This window comes from Lactuca saligna, chromosome 8, assembly GCF_052625555.1.
Source record: "Lactuca saligna cultivar CGN05327 chromosome 8, ASM5262555v1, whole genome shotgun sequence".
NCBI classification, from domain to species: Eukaryota; Viridiplantae; Streptophyta; class Magnoliopsida; order Asterales; family Asteraceae; genus Lactuca; species Lactuca saligna.
The window spans coordinates 93,994,509-94,006,871 of NC_136424.1; the positions used below are offsets into that span (position 1 = coordinate 93,994,509).

The 12,363-nt window shown below is 28.8% G+C and overlaps 1 long non-coding RNA gene across 10 annotated transcripts; it reads left to right on the forward strand.

Moving 5' to 3' along the window:
* The first annotated feature begins 972 nt into the window (after positions 1-972).
* Positions 973-3,266, forward strand: LOC145011579 (uncharacterized). 10 transcript variants are annotated; one of them, XR_013664171.1, is made up of 7 exons: positions 973-1,106; positions 1,221-1,297; positions 1,612-1,682; positions 1,780-2,452; positions 2,527-2,614; positions 2,693-2,931; positions 3,050-3,266. It is a non-coding gene; the product is annotated as an uncharacterized LOC145011579 (long non-coding RNA). The 10 variants fall into 10 exon arrangements; XR_013664174.1 differs by having other exon boundaries at positions 3,054-3,266; XR_013664167.1 differs by having other exon boundaries at positions 2,878-2,931.
* Positions 3,267-12,363: the final 9,097 nt, after the last annotated feature.

Consider the following 12,363-nt stretch of genomic DNA (forward strand, 5'->3'; position numbering starts at 1 on the left):
AATTTTCTTGTGAATATATTATTCCTTGTGTTGTATAAATATGTAAAAGTGAATTAGTTTTTATAGTTATTTTGCATTGAACTCTAAATAAGTGAATTTATTGGTATATTAAATTATGAATATAGCATTGAAGTAATCAATTAATGATTTTATATACAGGTCTCATTTAGAATGATGACTGCGACGATAACACATATGGTTGGTGGTGGCATATGGTAGTTGGTGGTGGTAGAGTTTGATTTAACTTCTTTAAATATGTGAATTACTGTATAATAGATTATATTATCTTATGTCGTGAATTTTATGTATTAAAATAAAAATGGATTTTATTAAATTGGATATTTTATATAAATTGTGTGTTAAAATATAAATAGATATATGCTTAAAAATATTAAATTTTGTATTATTGAATTAATATGTTTATTAAAATGGGATGATGGTATTTAAAATTGTAAATAATCTTATACACAATATATTTTTTAAACAAACCTATAATTTAGAAAAATGAATACAAAATTTGTAAATGTATAATTTATTTTTACTTTGTTAAAATTTTCTCTATTTGACGTATTACCAATGAAATGAGAACTATAATGTTTGCTCTATTAAATTGTGAATACGCCCATAAAATTATCATTGAAGTTGGTGTTAGTTCGGCGGCGATCTGACAGTGGCCTGGAGGCGGTCCGACCGAAGTCCAACAATAAGCGACAACTAATTATAAACTAGGAAATACAAAACATTACGTAAAATATTAATGTTTGATTTGTCCAAAAAAATTTAATGAAAACATTTTAAAAAACATATTGATGATTTCTTGAAATTTAAGAGTTACAACCAATTAATAACAATATACAATCTTAAAATGATTCAAAAGAACCATGTTGAAATTTATATGGTAATACCATTCGACATTAATATCAGTCCAATCTTCCCTAATTTCTCTCCCATTACCCACCGCTCTATCTTCTCTGCCCTAAATCAGTCAAATCTTCACATTTTCTCTTTATTCTTTCTTGGAAGACCACAATTGTCTATGACAACGAAGAAACCACGCCCACGGTCTCTAGAAACGATGAGTCCCCACCCACTAATCTTGGTTCGAGGTGATCAACTTTTCCCTTCTCCAAAATCTAATATTTATCATTTTAGTTGAAATTTGGGCCCTTGTTTGAGCGATTTAGGTTTTACCGATCTATGTGTGCTTGTTTTTTGTTTAGGTTTTCACGGTGTATAGATTTTGTTCAGCAACTTCATGGATTTATCTCTTACTTCCTCTTTGGTCGAGAGCTACAAGGTATGTTTTTCTTCTGTCTTAACGATTTCCCACGTTAAATTTATATGATTGGCTTCTTTCAACTTTTACTCCGTATATTTTATGGTTCATTCTCATATGACCTTCACTTTCCCCTTTATCGTCCCAAATATTGAAAATTTCTCATCTCTACATAGTCTCACCCTTGCTCTGCCTTCTTCACTACTGACTGCTGTCAAGTCATCCATGGCCACCCTTTTCCCAAACCCTACTGCCCATTTCCTTCTGTTTTCAACCGTTCACACGACTGTTGCTTCACCACTACTTTTTTAAATGCTTATGTGACCACGAAATAGGAAACATCAAGTACAGAAGAATACTCGGAATTGGGTGATCAAAAAATCTAGGCCAAAGCTTAGCTAACTGGGTATACAACTTATTTTAGTGCTTATTTTGTGTTCTAACATTCATTTTCACTTTTTCCAATATGTTTTCTTTAGAAATCTATTTAATTGGACTTTCAGGTGAGATCTAAATTATATGATAAATAAACAGATTATGGAGACCTAGCAAAAAGGGAAGATGATACGCAAGATTATGATGGTATATATCTTCCTTAATGTACGTGGTATGTCCCAAAATCCATCTCCCTATAACGGTTTCAGTTATAAGATGTAGTTTCCAGTGACCCAAAAGGTGGATGTGAACTGATTGGGATTAGGGCTTCGATGTAAATCTACTTGATATGATACATTGTCTCCTATTAATCTGTGTTATCCTTCATCAGGTATGTATCTATTATAAACAATATTATTGTTTATAGTGTGTGAAGTTATATATACATGTATTTTTAGTTGTGTATCTTGATGGAAATAGCCATGTATGTTTATGCACATCTCTCTTTGCAGATGCACTCATGTTCAAGGTCAAGATTGTGTACAGAGAAACTTGAATCATTATCGCATCCTTGGATTTTTTTTAAATGAATTTTGGTTAAAAGTGATACTAATGATGTATTTGAAAGCTCAAATTTGTTTGTTATTTATATTAGCCATTGATTATTAAACTTCTAATTTGCAATAACATTGTCTTCTTTATACTTTATATATTTACTAATTAGTTATTTTTTTTTTCAACTTGAAGGATCTTGAAAGTTAGAAACGGATATAGATGATCAATTTAAAGAGCCACCATGATGTAAGTATTTCTTGTAACTAAATTTCTCTTACATAATGTGGATTAATTTTTTTTTACTTTCTTTGACATCTTAGTGTCTTATATGGAATTTGTAACCTCCACAAGCAACGTTTTTTAAAATACATTGGTATTAATTGCATGCACAGATTGCGTTTTATGAAGGTATGAATGTCAATATAGATGGATTCAAAATTCTTAAATTTGATTTTATTCTATTTTTGTCAACTTCGCATCATGTAGTTATATAAGAATAAGAAAGATGTTGATCCACCAGTACCTGATCACAATATATCCCTTGTTGGCAAGTTTTCATGATTTACTTTTGTATACTACATGATATTATAGTTAGTTTATTGGTAGTTTCATATCTTTGTAGAAATCTATGTATTTATAAACCTATCAGTACCATCTACTTGTTTTTGTAGGAAAATAGCTTCGGAGTTTGGCAAAATAAGTTATTCAGGGGAGCAGTGGTTCTGGTATATTTTTTAACAATTAAAATGTTGCAATATCAAGTAAAAAATAAGTAGGATGCTCATACATACTCATTCAGTTTTATATTTTATAATTCTAACGGTGGCCAATTGTTCATTCAAGTAAGGACTCCTGAAAGATAAGGAAGGAAGAGTCGATGCAGCTAGCTAGGTCACAAATTCATTTTTTTGTTTTTTGTTTTGTGATTATTGATTTTATATCATTTTTAAGTCCTACACTCTTTTTTTCAAATATAGCAAGAAACTATATTTTTGATGTTATTTTTCTTTTGTGAGTTGATGTAAATATCAAGGAAGTTGATTTATTTATTTAGGCGTATTCCAACAAAGTTGATTTTATTTATTAAATCACTTAGCTTATGTATGTATATTATGTCTCTCTTGATGGGTTTTAGCCATAAGAACTTTCCTATGTGCGCATGCAAAACCCTAATGCTTGGATCTAGGCTTTCTAATTAAACATGCTTTGAATCCAAGACTTCTAATGACTAATTAGGTTAAATAACAACATTGAAACAGATCTAGAACCATACCTTTGAATTCCTTGTTGATCTTGTAGTCTTGGAGCTTCTAGAGTCACAAATGTCACTCCGCTAATGGCTTACAAACACCAATAGCAAGGAAGACGATTTAGGAAAGAGGAGAGGGGAGGAAATCGGCCAGAGTTCTCTTACTTTAGGTGAGGTACCGATTTCCCTTAGCCATGGGGTCTATTTATACTTGTAGACTCCTTAAGGGTTACAGTCTAAACCCTAATTGGATAATCTTCTCTTAAGGCTATCCAAATCCTTTCCTTAGATAAGTCATGGACGATTTTGAAGCTATCCTAGCTTCTAGAATCCGTCCCTTGTATATCTATAAGGATTTATAGTCTAAAGCTTAACTATCAAACAATTGACAGTTTATATCATCTTATTTAATTAATCTCCTTAAGTCACCAAATTAATACTAATTAATCTATGACTTATATTAATCAAATAACTATATATTATTCTTTATATTATTCTCATAATATACTAATAATATTTACTCTCTCTCAATAAATCATCCTATCAAGTTGCTATGGTGAAGGCAACCCAAAAGGACCATGCACAATCGGGTCAAATACTTGTTTAATATAGTTGCAGCCTTAGACACTATTCCAACATCTCTATCTTATATATTATATATATGTGTGATGTATGTTTATGTATATCTATTCTAACAAACATGTACTTCCAAATTGAAAAGTTTTAATCTTGTTTTGTATTGAATATTTTTGTGGGAAAATGACCTTTAGACACCCTCCACCTAATTGGATCGAAATGGAGGCAAGAACAAGAACAAAAAAAATCATACATCACGATCAAAGATTTCCCAAATGATAGTGTTTTAAAACTTAATTACTAAAGGGTAGTAAGTTAATTTTTAACCAAAAGCAAATGCAAATCAAAATATGGAAAAAAAACCATTAGGTGGTGAAATCGAAATATGGAAAAAAAAACCATTAGGTGGTGAAATCGATGCCTTAGTGCTATCTCAACAATCCATTCTCGACCATATCATTTTACAATTGTCAATCATAAGGTATATTTATTTTAATCCAAAATAACATGTCGTAGTAAAACTAATTTCTCTCGGAAACTATTTGTTGAAATGTACTATTTTTCGTTGCATCCTTTACTAACCGAAATGTATTAAACTATTTATATTCTTATATAAAGTATCTTTATTTGTTATATAAAACATTTTGTACGTTTCTTGAAATTTAAGAGGTGCAACACATACTACATCATGTACGAATTATTATGCAATAAACCTATTATGTATGATGTATACGTGACGAATTATTATGCAATAAATAAACCTATTATGTATGATGTATACGTTTAGAGGTAGTTAATTTAGGAATTAATGTATTAGTTTAGAAATGAGTTAATTTAGAAAATTATATCTATTCTAAATACCAAAGTGGCACTTCTTTGCGTTTACTTCCTTCAACTTTTACCTATTTTTCATTTTAACTCTTCAATCATTTTTAATTTTTGACAATTTAGGTCCGCCTACTATGTTTTTTTGTTTTTACTCCTTTCAAATTTTCTAATTTTTCATTTTCACACTTTAATCATTTTTAGCTTTTGGCAATGTAAGTCCTTCTACTAAGTTTCTATTGTTTTTTGGCAAATTTTCTTATATTTCATTTTCACTTTTCAATCATATTCATCCCTATATTTGAACTTTAGAAAATGTCAATTTCACCTTTTTTACTTTCTAAACTTTTATTTTATCTCCCATAATATGTATAATCTGATTTTCTTACAGTTATCACCCCTCTGATTTTTCTAGCCTTTCATATTATACACTAATTTCATTTCTCTCTTTTTCTCTAGACTCACTGTTTCTCTGTCAAATAGCCAAAAACCCTAATCAGAATGTTGTCGTCACCGGAAACAAACCCACATCATGAACTGGTGCTCACTCCACTAACGTACCAGCAGCGTGGCGCCACCCAATCTCCGCCACCACCATCAACACCTTCCATCGCCACCAGATACCGCCAACATCACGCACTATTCACTAGAAACAAACCCCCAATCTAGACCATCTATAAAAATAAGTACAAATTGTGATCTTACTTTTCTTATAAGACTATTGAACCTTTTTTCTAAGTAATACCAAAGTTTTAAAAATATGTTCAAACCGACCGATAGAACCAATTGAACGGGACGAAGTAGTTCAACAATCACTGATTTTATATCAATTTTAGATTGGATCGAACCATGCAGTTTCTTCAAAATTCGGGTTGAAATAGACGGTTTCTTATAAATAAACTTTAACCCAAAATAACCATATACTAATATTTTTAAACCAAAATGGAAAATGTACTTCTAATTTCAACTCAAAATAAAATTAGACATAATAAATTGTTATGTAATGTCGAGTTCATATCGGGTTGAAACATTTAACGAGTAAAGAGGACTAACCCTATTTTGACCCGCTTAATTAGACATAATATACTCAACGTCTTTCATATTGTTTGACTATGCACCAAGGTAGAAACTATTTGTTGACATGAAGCAACCGACACAAAATTGACTGCCAAAAGGTTGCAATCAAGTAGCTCACGCCTAAAAGGAAACAAATCGCCACGTTAAAACTATATTTCAAAACAAATTATTCGGCATCCGCCGCTTTGCGCGGGTAAACGGCTAGTATATATATATATATATATATTCTCATTTACACCAAATATTTTCAAAAAAAATCTCAATATCTTTTATTGAAATGGTCATTTCAAATATATCCCTATTTTATCAAAATTATTAATCAATGATTTTAAATAAATTATTACTTAAAAGATATTCTTTTTAATTATATAAAATTATAATCATTGATTTAAATAAATTTAATATTATTAATTTAATATAATTAAAGTGAAAAAAATTAAATTTAAAATTTAAACATTAATGTAATTAGGGTGGAAATTTAAAATTTAAAATTTAAAATGGATAATTAATATGTTGACAAGTGGTATGATAAGAGACATATAATATTAATGAGAACTTGTCAATATGAGAATCAATCTATTCATTTATTATAATAGGGATTATGTCATTTGTCTACCTATTAATTATCCACTTTAAATTTTAAATTTTAAATTTACACTATAATTACACTAATTAATAATTGATTATCCATTTTAAATTTTAAATATTAAAATTTTCACTCTAATTATATTAAATTCATATTATTAGATTGAAAAATAAAATAAATTAATACAGATTATAAGGTAATATAATTCAAGTATTTATTTAAATCAACAATTATAATTTTATATAACAAAAAAAATATCATAAGTAATAATTTATTTAAAATAATTGATTAATAATTTTAATTTTTTAATATGAAAATTTAATTAATTTTATAACCGTGTTTCTCACGGGTTATAAACTAGTACTCTAATAAATGAAAGTTTTTTTGTTACTTGTCACACTCTCATTTATTTTGCCACATGTCATTTTGTGGTTATTTTGAATTAATTTTTATTCCATATGTAATTTTGTGGTTTTCCTATTTTATTAAATTCCATATGGTATTTAAATTTAATAATAAATGTATATCAATTTCATTAATGGACTTTCCTTATAATTTCAAAATTTTAAAATAAAATCTTATTAATTTGTTTTTATTATTTTATCTAAATGATTTTTTTTTTAAATTTAAAAGAGAAAAAAAAAACATTTTAATTTTAGTAATTCAATATTTTTCTCATTTTTCTTATAAATTTAAATTTCTCAAATGTTTATATATATTTAATTGTTTTAAATACACTCATGTAATACAGCCGGTTCACATCTGGTTTCTAATATAATCGGGTTAAAAGTCACATTTTATATCTTTGTATCTAATTTATTCATATTTGTAAAGTTTCTTTATCTTTCTGTTAGATTTTGGTAAAAAAAAAAAAGTACTAATAAACAAAGCATCATCTAGGGAAAATAAATAAATAAATAAAAATCGAGTAATGGTTTCCGAAATACCACTTGCACGGACTATTAGAAATTAGTTAACCAAAACCAATCCAATTTCAAAAATCGTTTGTAATTTTACATAAAATAAGGCCCAACTATGATAAACCCATATCATAAAATGTTTAACTTTTAAGTTCGTGCAAGGTATTAACCAATTCATAAAGAACAAAGGTAAAAGTAACCACATTACATCTCAATGGTCTTCTAAATATGCCAAAGAAACTTCAATCTCCAACTTAACCATACTGTGGATATACATCAAAGTATTAGATTAGAAAAATGATGCCTAATGAGTTAATTGAGTAAATTATACGAATGATTGTTGTTGTTTAAGGTAACCTCTGTTTTTTGTCACTAACTTTTTTAATAATTTGGATTTGGATTATCTTTATGTTATAGTTTTATGGCGTGTTTAGTCCATATCAATGAGAAAATTACTATTATATCCTAATGTATTTCTTTTTCAATTTTCTTATTTTCTATTGTTTTGTTTTTCAATTTAAAAGCGAAATACCTACACCTATATCCACTAAACTACGTAACTCATATATATATATATATATATATATATATATATATATATATATATATATATATATATATATATATATATATATATATATATATATATATATATATATATATATATATATATATATAGGTTCAGGTTCATGTGAGACCATTCTAATTTTGTGAGACCGTGAGACCAAATCTAAAAATAATTTTAAAATGCAAAATAAATGGAAAAATCCAAAAAAAAAAAATTTAAATATTATTTTCGGAACTTAAATTAACTAAAAAAAATAAAATTAAAATTAAAAAAAAAATCCCGTTTTTTTTTTAAATACGTGAAATATTCTAAATAGAATATTACACTGACATATTCTAAAAAATAATTTTAAAATGCAAAATAAATGAAAAAATCTAAAAATTCTTTTCTTAAATATTATTTTCGGAACTTGAATTAACTAAAAAAAATAAAAAAAAATAAAAAAAATCTTTTTTTTTTTAAATACGTGTAATATTCTAAATAGAATATTACACTGTACATATTCTAAAAATAATTTTAAAATGCAAAATAAATGGAAAAATCAAAAAATTCTTTTTTTAAATATTATTTCCGAAACTTAAATTAACTAATATATATATATATATATATATATATATATATATATATATATATATATATATACATATATATATATATATATATATATATATATATATATATATATATATATAGAGAGAGAGAGAGAGAGAGAGAGTTAGGTTAATGTGAGACGGCCTAATTTTGTGAGACCGTGAGACGTATTTTTTTATTTTTTTTTTAATTAATTCAAGTTCCGAAAATAATATTTAAAAATAGAATTTTTAGATTTTTCCATTTATTTTGCATTTTAAAATTATTTTTTAGAATATGTTAGTGTAATATTCTATTTAGAATATTTCACGTATTTTAAAAAAAAAACGAGATTTTATTTTTATTTTTTTATTTTATTTTTATTTTTTTTTAGTTAATTCAAGTTCCGAAAATAATATTTAAAAAAAGAAATTTTGGATTTTTCCATTTATTTTGCATTTTAAAATTATTTTTAGATTTGGTCTCACGGTCTCACAAAATTAGAATGGTCTCAAATGAACCTGAACATATATATATATATATATATATATATATATATATATATATATATATATATATATATATATATATATATATATATATATATATATATATATAGACACACACCATTATACTAAACCCAAAATCACCAAAGACCAATGCCATCGGTTTCCTTTAACAGACCACCACCGCTCTTTATAATCGGGCCACCACATTCGTCACACTTCATAATTATACCTCCCATGCCACCGCTTTCCGTAACCGGGCTACCAACATCTTTTTAAGAACCCTAAAGAACCAGTTGCATACTCTGATGACCTCATCCTCACTCACCTCCTCCTCAGACCTCCATTGGATTATACTAATGGGCTGCCTCCACTTATCTTTGCCTCTCACCCCTCCTCTCAGTTAAAATCACCATGTAAGATCTGGGTTTTTTTGTATGTTTTTTTAAACCTTTGGTGAAGGATAGGATCTATTTTCAAGTTTGTTTAAGCACACACTCGAATATCCTTCAACAATAGTACATAAGAATCCTATGCCAAAGAACAACCAAGGACAAAACAACGTCTCTTATCTTCCTTGAGAGGAAAGTCGGTGGTCGGAGAAGATGATCAGACAAATGTTGGCCATAAGAATAACCTTGTTGTGCTTCTTCAGAAAACAGACTCATCTCCCTTGCTCTGATTCTTTTCTGCCACCTTTGTCGTCACCAATCTCAAAATACTAAGCTCAACAGTCTCCGACGTGACGATTATGGTGAAATTGTTGTTATTTCTTCCGGAAAACATTGTCAATCATGTTGCAATATGAGTTATAACAATAGATCTTATCAATTTCATTTTGTATTTCATCTGGATGGCATCAATTTGACTTCCATATCATCAACTAGTATGATTTTGTTTTGTAACTTTGAAAAGGAAATTAAATGAAATCAATTTTGATTTACTTGATTTGATCAGATCGAACCAATTCATCCAAAGAAACACCCTTATTCATTTGGTATTCCAAATGAAGAAGATTACAAGAACTATCCTATACGCCTAAAGATTCATGACTCGGCAAGAATGGTCTCTTTAGATATAGTTTTCTCTTTTTAACCATTATATTTTTTTTGACCGTCCTATGACAAGATAATTAATTAAAACTTTTATATATCCGATTCATAATTATTCCCTTGTATATTTCCATTTATAGTCATTCCCTATTTATTTTCTAACATTTTTAGTCATAATTTAATCAACAAGTCAATTAGTGTTTAAAAACCAACTTTCTCTAAATTATTTTAAAATTAATCCAAACTTTTATTAACTCTATCCAATTAAATTTTATTCCTTCATTACTATTATCATAATCTTTATTATTATTATTAATCTATTTTATCTTATTAGTTTATTTATTTATCTATTATTATTTATTCTATTTTATGACTGGAACTTCCAGACCTAGAAAACAGATGTTACAATTTTGAACATATTTTTGAAAAATCTAAATTGTTTTTTGTTGTCTGGAATCCAGAATTTGAGTTTGGAACAAAATCTAAAATGTATTTTAATGATAAAGATAATATTAATAAATGAATAAAACATAAAGTCACTAAGAAACAAAAACCAAAAAGTTAGAATATGATACTATTTTATCAAATCTTGAAATAATTAGTAATTTTGAATTATTACTTCATTCCAATGATCTTTTTTTTATTTTATTAATATTTTATAGATATCTCTCGTTTTAAATTGAAGACAAAATTATAAAAATGGTCATTATGGTATGTCAAAACTAGCATGTTTGGATCAAAATGGTTTGGACTAGCATCAATGGTCCAAAATTTTCATTTTCTTGCAAGTTTGATTCAGTTTGGTTTGAATTTTTTTTATAAAGACGATTTTGCCATTATTATTTAATTTTTCATTTTTGTTTTGTTACCAACAATAAAAAAAAAATATATAACAAAATAAAATACCCTCTCTCTCATTTCCTCTATTTCTCTCTCTCTCTCTCTCTCTCTCTCTCTCTCTCTCTCGTTTCTTGCTTACCACTATCCAAAGAAGAATAAAGGGTGGTTGTTGCCAGCTTAGGCTGCCCCTCTGCCTACCTTCGGTCAGGTAACACCACCCCAAACACTCGATTCAATCATTGCTACCCTCCCTTTGAACCTCAACAGTTGACAACGAGAGAAAGGAGATCAGATTTGGAGTTTGGGTTTCTTGGCGATTAGGGTTTCTTAGTGGCTAGGGTTTTTAGATGGAGGGTTTCGCGACTGGAAATCGAAGGGAAGACACCTGGGATTGATTTTCCTCGGATGTTAAGCCTTCGACGAGGTGGTTGTCATCGAACAAGGGGGTCATCGATCTGGGTTACATCTCCACACCACCGTCGGATCCTTTAGCTACAAATCTGAACATAGCATGGTGATGGGGTGTAGCAGTGACGAAGGTGAGGGGTGTAGTAGTGTTTCCAACACCATCGATGAAGCGAGAACGAAGCTCAAAGGGTGAAGCCAGAACGACGATGACGTTTGTTCATCCCCCGATGGGAAATGTTCCACAAGAACGACGTTGAAAGGGTGAAGTATGTGGCTTGAGTTTACACCGTCTTTGCTTTCTCCGACGGTGGCCATGAGCTTCGAGATATAGACACAATGACGTTAGGGGTAGGTTTGTCGAAGACGCCTCTTTCCCCCCCTCTCTCTCTCTCTCAGATTTGCAAATTCTTTCTCCGGTGAGATCATCATCAAAGGTCTGGAACACCATCTCCAGTCGTCATCATTGGAAAATCAAGCCACAGTTGGAGACAATGACACCTAATCTGAATTCTGGCAATGAAATGGATGGCACAATGAAGTCGTCACCGAAAAATGCTAGAGTTCCGGCAAGAGGCGATGATCTGACTAGTGGTGGTGGTTGCCCGACTGTTGTGGTGGTCCAACATCTTTAAAGAGAGAGAGAGAGAGAGAGAGAGGGGGGTGTTTTATTTTGTTTTATTTTTAATTGTTGGTAATAAAATAAAAACGAAAAATTAAATAATAAGGGCAAAATCGTCTTTACAAAAAAATCAAACTAAATTGGACCTAACTTGTAAGAAAATGAAACTTTTGGACCATTGATGATAGCCCAAACATGCTAGTTCTGACATACCATAGGACATAGGCGGATCCAAGGGGATCCCGGGGTAGCCCGGGATACCCCTCAAAAAAATTTCGATAGTGTAATTTTTGTTTACGAATCTTTTAATTTTTTCGATATAATGTATATATATACGCATCCCTTTAGTTATAACACAAAA